General features: G+C 39.7%; 1 long non-coding RNA gene across 1 annotated transcript; it reads right to left on the bottom strand.

Moving 5' to 3' along the window:
* Positions 1-6365: 6365 nt before the first annotated feature.
* Positions 6366-8175, bottom strand: LOC148402219 (uncharacterized). Its single transcript, XR_015863359.1, has 3 exons — positions 8071-8175; positions 6999-7159; positions 6366-6741 (listed from the first exon to the last, which is right to left on the bottom strand). It is a non-coding gene; the product is annotated as an uncharacterized LOC148402219 (long non-coding RNA).
* Positions 8176-10415: the final 2240 nt, after the last annotated feature.

Below are 10415 nucleotides of genomic sequence, written 5' to 3'. Positions count from 1 at the left end.
AATGAGCAAGTTAGCTGCCTCACTTAAACTTATGTCTTTCACATTCCAACATTTCTCGACTGGATATATTTTTGAAGTCTGTTGAGTGCCGCTTTCAATGCATTTTACTGAATGCAAAGAAGAATCAGCTTCCAGATGGAAAAAGCAATGTGTTCTCAAAAAATGAGTAAGTCTCCCTTTGCAACAAATCCACACTCAATAAATTAGCTGAGTGGAAGAGACGAAGGCATATGGTGTGTCTGCAGAGTTACTATCTCTCTTTACAAGTCATCCATTTTCATTTTCAAGGAACCACCCGAGTGAGACCTTCTCATATTGACACATCTGCCACTGTTATATTTCAAGAGGATGCATGAAAACAGAATGATTTAGGATGGAAATGACATTCGGACACATTCTGAGTGATGCATTGTACTTGCTTGTCATCAACAGTCACTGATCTGCGATAAAAGTCCAAACTGGGTACAAAAGTCCAGAACCTCACACCCAGAATATCCCAGACTTTTTTTGTCTTGTATCTCCAAGGCCTGCATCCTTTACTTAAAATCATCCTCCCTACCTATTTGAAGGGCACTGAGGGCATTCTGTCGTGTGGTGCCATTGGGTCACCTTGCAGGTATTAAGAGATTAAAGCACAGCAGCTCGGCCCATGGAAAGTTCTGATCTGTGATACACAGTCACCTTAATTGGCCAGGGTGGCAGGAAGTTCCCCACCATTACCAAGCCGTGAGCCGGTCAATGGTCAACCCTGTTGCGTCCACCCGCCTGTCATCCCGAAGGTCAATGCAGTAGACCGGGATGACAAAAAGAGCAAAAGATCAGGTCCGCAGTTTCAAGTTGGAGCAAGAAAGTCAGGGGGAAAAAAAGTTGGAGGCCTCCCTTCTTCCATTCATCATGTTGGAGTTTCTTGTGGTGTCAGCAGCGCGATGGAGCCGAGAATGTTTTTGTGATTAAATGAGAGAGAAATGGAGGGAAATCTGGCACTTTTTAGCTGCATCACATACTTTGGTGCGAAGATTGTATTTAACGAGAGACAGGAGGAAAAAAATATCAAGGCCTTGCTTAGGGGAAGACAAAAAATGTCCTCAAGTGGCAAATCTCACTCAATAAAGTTGTCCATCTAAAACGGTAATGTACTTTGTCGTCTGAGGTGGAACTCAGCCAGCCGATTTCTGCGGCAGACAGAAATAGGTGGAAAGCTGGAGGCGTTTTAGTGATTGAGATTTCATTTTGATGGGTCACGGCCTTTTCAAGTTCTATTAATTAAAATGCGATAGCTCATTCTGGCTTCCTCCACCATCTTTAACACAAACTGGTTGGGAAGCAAGGGCCAATGATGCTCTTTTGTTGCTCGTCAGAATGCTCTAAGCTCTTTTGAATGTCGAGTTGGTCTTTTCATAACACATCAATGTTCTCCAAGGACTTCCAATGCCTACATAGTTGATGAGAAATTATACAAATAAAACATGGGCTGTATTTTTCATCCATCCATCCATTACTCAGTAAACTGAAATGATCCCCAATGCTAATATTCTTTCATTATTAAATCTCACCTGTGGAAGGGATATAGAATGTAGCAAAACCATAATCCATCTCCGGATTTAAAAAAAAGTCAAATGTCATCTGTCAGCAGTCTCGGCAATAAATTAAACATTATTATGCTGCTGTGGTCATGATTGACTTGACGTTTGTCTAAATTTAACCTTGCTGCAGCACAAATGTGCACATCATCTTGAGGCAAGGAGGCTGTCAAATACTTTGCACAGTTGGACGCTTTTTTACATATAACTGCTTCAAACACAAGTTGTGTGCATTGGCGAACTTTATGCATTTGAAATGTTTCACTATTAACTGTTGAAATTAGCGCAAAATGGAGACCTGAGCCTTCCACCCTCTAATTCGCTTACTGAGTGAATTCATATTATACAGTCCCAAAATCACCTCCTGTAGGAAGTGCGATTACACCTGATTTGCACACACAGTGTAAAGTGCAGCACAGTGAATTTACATGAGTTGTCCTAACACCATCTTGTTCATTTAGACATGGTAGTACATGCACACGCCAACACAAAATTCGCACATTTTCAATAGAAAGACAGAACTCACTGTACTACCAAGCTATCAAATTCAAGGAACCATTTGGAGTGGCAGGACAGTTCGTTAAGCCAATCAAAGTAGCATCGGGTTGTGTGAAGCAGAGGCGCAACTAATGCAGGAGAGTCCTGACTTTTCAATTGCTGTATTGAGTCAGCTTATATTTTATTTAATATTTTTTCCATTGCATGTTCGAATAATGCACCTGGCCTAATTGGTTTGCTGATGTACTTGACCTTTTTTCTTTTGAATTTCATTTATGAAGCACAATTCACCATTGAAAATGTGGATTTCAAATTTTCTCTTCCTGGCGTATTCAATTGATTATTCGTGCACTTTAATTTTGTAATGTCCTAGAATTCAAATAATTTATTTGGAGACCTTCATCAGATATTAAATGAATCAAAAATCACACAATCTTGTAATTATATTTTTTACAGATTATTTTCCTTTTCACCTCAAAATCAATTTGAATACACTACAAATATATTTACAGGAAGCCTGTAATGACACAAACATTGGCACTTATTTTATTCTTCCTTTAATTAAAATTGATGTAGCAACAAAAACGAAAAATAACACAATATATGAACATGTACTATAGTTTAAAGCTCCCTCCAGTTAATCTGTCATAGTTAGCCTGCCAGAATTCTTTCCATGATGCAATGAGATAAAATCTCACTCCTCTCCATCTGTGCATTGTCATCACCAAGTAAGGTATGAGAATAAGTAGGCATCTTCTCTCTCTCTCCTGTTGCGCTCTGCCTTCACAGCTCAGTCTAGGGGTCTTGCACCAGGCCACCCTTGGATATAACCTTCAATATACAACTCCTGCATGTTAAAATGATCAGACTTGGTTGAACACATTTTTCCTCTCATTTTTTTTTTTTTAGCCCAAAGTGAGGTCTCACTGTGCACATGGGTTGAGTTTTTTTGTATTTTGGCTTGGTAAGTTTGTAGACGTATGCTGGTAGAAATGGGCGTTTGCACCGTTGTGAGAGTGAACACAACAATTGATTCCAAACCAAACAAAGTTGGCTGATGTTAAGTTGGCATTTGGAGACTGCTTTCCACGTGTCTGTGTGTCACTCACATCCCCCAACTTTTTCAACGGATACACTTTTGCAGCTCACATCAACATTTATTTTTAGTGCTTGTCCCGGTCTGATTAGAAAATGGATGGCGAGCTGTAAATGGCGTCCAAGTTGTAGTTGGGACAGCATCGTCTTTGTGCCTTGTTTACTGTTGTACACGAGTGGCACAAACCCTCAGAGACAAACCCCTTGTGTGTTTTTAAACATATTTGACCAATAAAGATGGTACTGGATTTTGTGTGTGTGCGTGTATGTGTGCTTTAACCAACCTTGACATTTTCTGCAGTGCAAAAACAAAGACATCCACTGAGTTTGCATATACAGCGTCGTCAGTGAAGTCAAGGTCACATAACAGTGAAATGATCTGGTTTTGTTCTGCGGTGTGTATTAAGAGCTGCTACCTCCAAGGTTAGCAAATATGGCTAATTTCAGTCTGTGTAGTCTGTAGCAGCGTAAAAAACAAAATACAATCCTATAAATGAAAGCAGATCTATAATTACATGCACAGGTGCACAAACACGTGCGCACACAGTCATTCAGGTTTGTAAAAGTTTAGAGTACGTATGAGTGGACACACACCTCCAGGTCCATCCCCATGGGCCTCATTAACAGTGCTGAGCGAGACAAGAGCTCACTGTAGCCCAAGACAGCAAGAGACTATTGAGTGTACCAACAAAAGCCTCAAAGAGAACACACACACACACACAGACTGCTGCACACAGCACAGGCACGGTGGACGCACAGGAACAAAGACGCTAAAATATAGAGCACAACTTCAATCTTTTATTCGATCACAACTTACAGCTTTATTTTTGTCCGGATGCTGGTCTGAGTCGCTGTCGTCTGCCATTAATCCCTCTGGGCTTTGGTCTTCCTCGTCCCACATTAAACAGAGCAACAACGATTGTACCGACTGTAGAGTAGATGAGAAAAAAAACCATCAACCATATAGTAGAGCTCACAATTACAACTCATAACATCCGAGATAACCGCTCAGAACTAACGCTTAAAACAATTTCCTCAGGTGATTGCACCCACTGCCGCAAAACCTGGAACGTTAATACGCAGGAACAACACACTGAGACAATCTGCAAGCGAATTTTCAGCACAGCATGGAAACTGTCTGCATGGAAAAGAAAAGGCATCGTGATAAATATTACTTAGCCTTTTAATACACAATAGAGATGTGGGAAGCCTGGGGAGCCTATTCAAAAAGAGAGCATTACATTTAAAGAGAGAAACAAGGTAAAGAGAAGAACAAGCCAACGATGATAGCCGAAGCATATCCGCTGCAAATCATCTTTACCATGGTGAGCATTAGATAGAAATCTGAATGCTGCTCGCTGCTTCTCTCAAGGCCAGCCAGTTTAAATAATCATGAGTGTGCCCGGGGGGACTGCTTGCTAAAGGAATGTATTTTCTAATTAGATAAAGCCACTTTTCCAATTTGCTAGCTACTTAACTATAAAGCATGGCGCTGAGCGAAGCCTCAGAGCTGTCTTGAGATGTGGCCAATCCCGTCCCATCCAAGGCTCACAATCATATCACTGGGGAAACAATGCATTTTGCTCGGGCAATTGTTAACTATAAAGTCTGTGTTTGAGCTCCAGAAACAACTGATGAGAATATCATTTTCCTCTGAAGCCAAAGTAGAATCAGATTGGCTTGAAGAGCCATTAGCGAACAGCACGTGCACTTTGGTTAACAGCAAATAAACAGAGTAGGACAGTGAATGATTTCTCTTCAATTTCTTTTAATCATTAATCAGTCATTTTTATTAAAAAATAAAATCAAAATGAGCCAAATTATAAGCACAACTTTTTTCTAAGTAACACTTGTTGCTGGCTGGTGGTAAAGATGGCTTGACATTTAGTGTAAGGCCTAAAAAAAGTACTTTTACTTTTATTATGTTCAATGACACATCCATTTCTTGGTTTAGAATAATAAAAGTTTGCGAGTATGTCAATCGCAAGCAATATGAATCCTACACTGTGACAGACAACATATTGGTAAATGTCACCCATGATTTAAAACATCCAATCATTTGTCTATAACTCTATTCATCCACTCCCACGCCAGAGCGTTGCGCGATTGAACCTCCGATAGGAAGCATCCTACCTCGCCACCGCTGTGACATTGATGATCGGTGATGTGAGATAATCTCCCGTGTTGTGAGTACATCAGTAAAAAAATTTGTTTTTTTTATACAGGAGAAAAAGTTACAGTTATTATAAATTGGGTGCTTGGGATGATCATGATCCATGTGATGATGTATGAAAGCGGTGAACCGGCATTTCAATGATGGTAGCTATTAGATCAAATTGAATGAAAATAGACTGAAAGTCTTCTAATGGTTTTGAGTAAAACTTCCCCCAAAGATATGATGAGAATCTTGACTGTCGACCCATAATAGAATTAACACATGAGAAAATTAAATATACTCTAACTTGATTGGTTTCTTTTTTTTTTTTTTTAATCGTGACAATTTCAGGCTCGACGAAGCTTATATTGGCCAATTTAGGCAGAGGTTAATAGGATCCTATCAGTGTTGGATTTTTCATTGGCCATAAAAACAAACGTCTTCCCGTCTGTTCTGCTTATCTATCCATCTATCTGTCTCGATATCTTGCAATCTATCAGTTTGTTAAGAAACATTTGTGTCATCAGGCATGAGGACAAGCGTGAACACGGAGTGGTAGCTTCATTTCAAGGTTCATTGTTTCCGCTTAGACGTGAACTGCATGAACTTGTAGGTGCATTCATGGTCTAATTGGCAGTGAAGGATTGTGTTATTATTTATTTGTCTAGTTATTTGCCAGCTTAGACTTCTGGGGTCAATGAAGCAGAAAATTGCCGTGCAAATATATATTACACACCATACATGGTAGATTTGTTGTCTCCATAGAAACCGGTTTCCATTTTCTGTTGCTGAAGCAGACTGATTGATAAACTCGCTGTAAAAAAAAAAAATCATGTATAAATAAAAAGATGACAAGTGGACATGTGATGCAGTGTTTACAAATTGACAGGAAAATACAGAAGGCTGTATTTACGTGAATGATAAATGAAGTAATGACCAGCTGAGGTGACATTTCAGCTGCAGCTACTTTTCATGTGCATTTCATTCTCAACGCATATTGAGATGGTTGAACAAAGCAAATATGTACTTGAAATGCTTCCAAGAGTAGCAAATAGAATTTCATTCAAGTTGTGTTTTCATATGTATGCACTGGTCATCATATAACAAATATGAATTAATATCGAGATGCATGAATGCTGGAGAGACTCCGTAGCATTGAAAAACAGCAAAAAAGGCTTGTTCCAGAAGGCCCTGAGAAAGTGGTGGAGAAAAGAATAAGCTGTTTTGTGTACAATGTGTAATACCCTCTCCTCAGAGTTTTAACATGGATTTCTTTCCTGGATATTATCACCATCCAGGTAGGTGCAGGAGCTCCTGTGTTTATCTTGATTGTCTTTTGACTGGCTGAAACCCACAAGCGTCCCGTAGTATCGGATAGATGTCTGCTCTGCAAATCCTCCATAAACCTTAATCCTTGTGTAGAATAAAACAGACGGATCCAAAAATGAAATGGTGGATGAGGAGTGATGATGAAACCCAGTCAGGGTATCTGCTCACAAGCTATTCATTTCCCAATCAGCCATCCTTAGCGTGCACTCAATCTGCCTCCATTACAGAGTAGACGTGTCCCCTTGTGCGCGGTGCTCCGGTGTCAATCCTATCTGACATGTTGCGCTTACCTTTGGTGTCACTGCAAAATGACAAATCTGCAACCCCAGTGGAACTTTTACCTGTGCTCATCATTGGCAGAAAATTGTCTTCTTTTCACTCGCCTAGCTCTATTTCATGCGGTCATTTGCAGGGCTGTAGGACACCGCCAGACCTTGTCAGCTCATTTCTGAGAGCTATTTAGGATTTTAATCGAAATGAGAATGATCACAGTAGATTGTTTCTGTAGAAAAAATACAAATATTCTATTGACGTGTGTAAATCTGACATGAGATGTGTATATTTCAACAGTATATATCAAATTAGAAAGAACATCTGCCATCTCCATGCAGAAGAGTGCAATATTCTATTATATTATATTAATTATATTGTATTAATTATATTATATTATATTATATTATTGTATATTAATATATATTAATTATATTAATTATATTAATTATATTAATTATATTGTATTATATTATATAGCATTACTAGTCTCCTGATCAGAACAGTCTGCTTAAAATACCATTAATTATGTAATTATTATTAATTATTATTAATATAATGTACACTGTTTCCGGAAGCCGCGAATGCCCAAATCTGTACTCAAGTCTTGTTTTCTCTCAGTCTATGATGGTGTCTGTGACGGGGTTGCCGAGTTCTGAAGGCAAATCACATTTCAGACCGCAGTTTAGCACGAAGGCCAGTATGTTCCCCCCTGGCTTGTTACGTTTTGTCAAGGCTCACTACGATTAGAACGTGGATGCCGGATAGCCTTGTGGCCAGCCCAGGCAGAGTCAAATGAAGTTCAAGGCCTGGCACCAGAGTCAACATCAGTTTATGGAGTTACTTGTACACTGCCACTCAGTTCATATTTTATATTAGTTTTCTGTCAACAAATAATGCACTAATCCATCCTAAAGTTGTTCACAAACATTCAACACTAATCAGGTACGCCGCGGTGGGCATTTTGGAAAATTAAACACTCAGTTTAGCTTTTTGAAGAGTTACAAGTGGCAAATGTGTTGGGGTCTATTTTGTTACTGTCAGGTTTTGTTATGTTCATCTCATTTTTACAATGACTGACAAAGAGTTTACATCTGCACGTGGACTGCTGTAGCAAATGTTCTGATAATTTAAACGTCTCACCAGGCAGCCGCTGGAATCACAGACCGACAGTTTGCCCCCACCCCTCGGTTCTATCAGGGCCATCGTGTTCTGTCCACAGTGGCCTGAAATGGGGCAGCCACAGCTGTTTGGAACATATTGTAAATGAAGCTTTAGAAAACATGCATGTGCATTGAATTCTTTAAAAAACAGTCTACAATGAGAGTAAATTAATATTTTATGTTTGTGGCGAACATTTACTGAGAATTCAGAGCATCATCATTGAATGCTTTCAACGAGAAGATGGAAGAGAGCCTTGCCCATGGTGATATCAGAAGGCTGTTGTGCGGCTAAAAAATGAAAAAGTTTTTCTGGCGGACAAGTGAAGGAAGAGTGGGCAGACTAATCACAAGCTGCAGAGCCAGGCTGATACCCGCCATAGTTTCTAATAATCTTTGACTGCTACAAATTGCGTATTCTGTTTGTTATTGTTATTTTGTTTTTCAAAAATGGTTTATGGAGGGCGTCAGTTTAATGTTACATCAATAGGTAATTCAACATTTTGCGCATAATCTCTTGTGCAAATGCAAACTTGTATTGCTACACACCATCTGTTGATCAATCTAAGCAACTGCCTTAGGGCAGCGCAAGATAGTCAGGGCACTAAACGAAAACTTATTTGTCCAATACTTTGTTTTATGACCAAATAATGAAAGAGCTAATTACTGCGCTTTTTTGTTTAGTGCTAATTAACAGATGTTTGCACAGTTGCTCACTTAATGCCAGCAGAAGACTGTGCATGAATGCAGAATATGAAAAGAAAACAATTTCCAAGCACAAGTCTTTAATTTGTTGTCTGAAAGAAGCTGAACAAACATGGCAATCAAAAGTGTGTGAAGAACAAAAGCCTTGATCAAAATAGTGGCTCGCATCAATTCTAGTCCAAGTCACAATCTCCCGAATCCGCATCTCATCTGAAGACTAATTCTGCATTTTTCCAATCGGTCAATTTAGCAGCTGATTTTATGAGGCACCAACACGGGACAATTAGTCTTTTTGCTTTTTCCATTGTCCAGCCCTTTGCGGCTCCTGAATGTTCATCGCCAAAATAAATTAGAAAAAGAAGACACAATAAGGTAGCTTCAACTCCATTCTGCTTCCATTCTTCTACCAATCGGATCAAACGTATTTTCCAGCGTTATAACGATATATGTTGTCTGATAACTCCAAATTGGCCATAGTTGTGCATCAGATTCCGCTTAACTATTCCCTATACCACATTTCACAGTCGCTCTTTTGAGTAGCTTGGCATCAACTATAGCCATTCCACTTGTCGTGTGCCGCCAGCTGTCACGGCCGACTGTTGGATCAATCCGGTTTGTCTGGGAAGCTGAAAATGTACAGATCGTCCTTAGCGCAGTGTTTCCGACGCTTCCTCTATGTTCCTCGAGATCCACTTGGTTGTTAACGCTCCTCTCAGAGGGGAACTGACTGTGACTGGGAAATCAGATAAATGTTTGATGGTTTCATCATATTATTGCATATACAAAAGAAATTGATAGACAACCGGTATTGAATTCAAAAGTCAAGGATAATAACTTGCTGTAAAAAAGATTAATAAAAATCTTAACATTATTTATCACGTATGAAATTCTGGTACACGCACGATACACTTTTGCAGGCCACATAAAACGACAGAGCGGTCCAGATTTGGCCCCCGGGTGTTGAGTTTGACACCACTGCATTAGATGTTTCAACCGGAAGAACGCCGCTATTAGGATTTTAGGACGAATGCCCGAAAGTATGTACATGCATAATGCGCTGAATACAGTGTGAAAGTCGAGTGCTGTGGAAGGAGAAAACAGCTACAGTCTCAGTAAGTGCATCACTCAGCTAAGTGCTGATAGCCTTATCATTAGGCGCCACAGAAAGCTTACAGCCAAACGCTGCACATCAGTGCGCCGCTGCTTTTGTTTTTGTCTGTGAAAGAAAGCCACAGACCGACAGACAGAGATAGTCCGTAATGAGTTTTCTAAAAGCGTGATTTTTATGAATTCATCATAAAAAGAGTGATTAAATGCAGGGACAGGGTGTTGTGTTTGAAATGAAAGGCAGGAGGGTAAAAGGAGGATTGAGAGAAGGAAATTGTGGAGCCTCTGGTGATGATACGGCCGATAACAGAAGCAAGTATGTGTTTGTGGGGGTGGAAGGTTACTGTGGCCATGTTGTAAAATAAAATTTGACATTGATGTACGAGTCTGAAGTTGCAAAGACTGAAAACACACACACACACACAAAATATCTTAGTGCAGTTGAACCACAATGAGCTTCACAGGTCAGTTACTGCCTTTTGGGGAATTCACATCAATCTTACTCGGCAACCAAAA

Source organism: Syngnathus floridae, chromosome 2, assembly GCF_059516105.1.
Source record: "Syngnathus floridae isolate MCC-2025c chromosome 2, RoL_Sflo_1.0, whole genome shotgun sequence".
Taxonomy (NCBI): domain Eukaryota; kingdom Metazoa; phylum Chordata; class Actinopteri; order Syngnathiformes; family Syngnathidae; genus Syngnathus; species Syngnathus floridae.
Note: the sequence above shows the minus strand (reverse complement) of the source record. Positions and strands in the feature narration are given on the sequence as shown.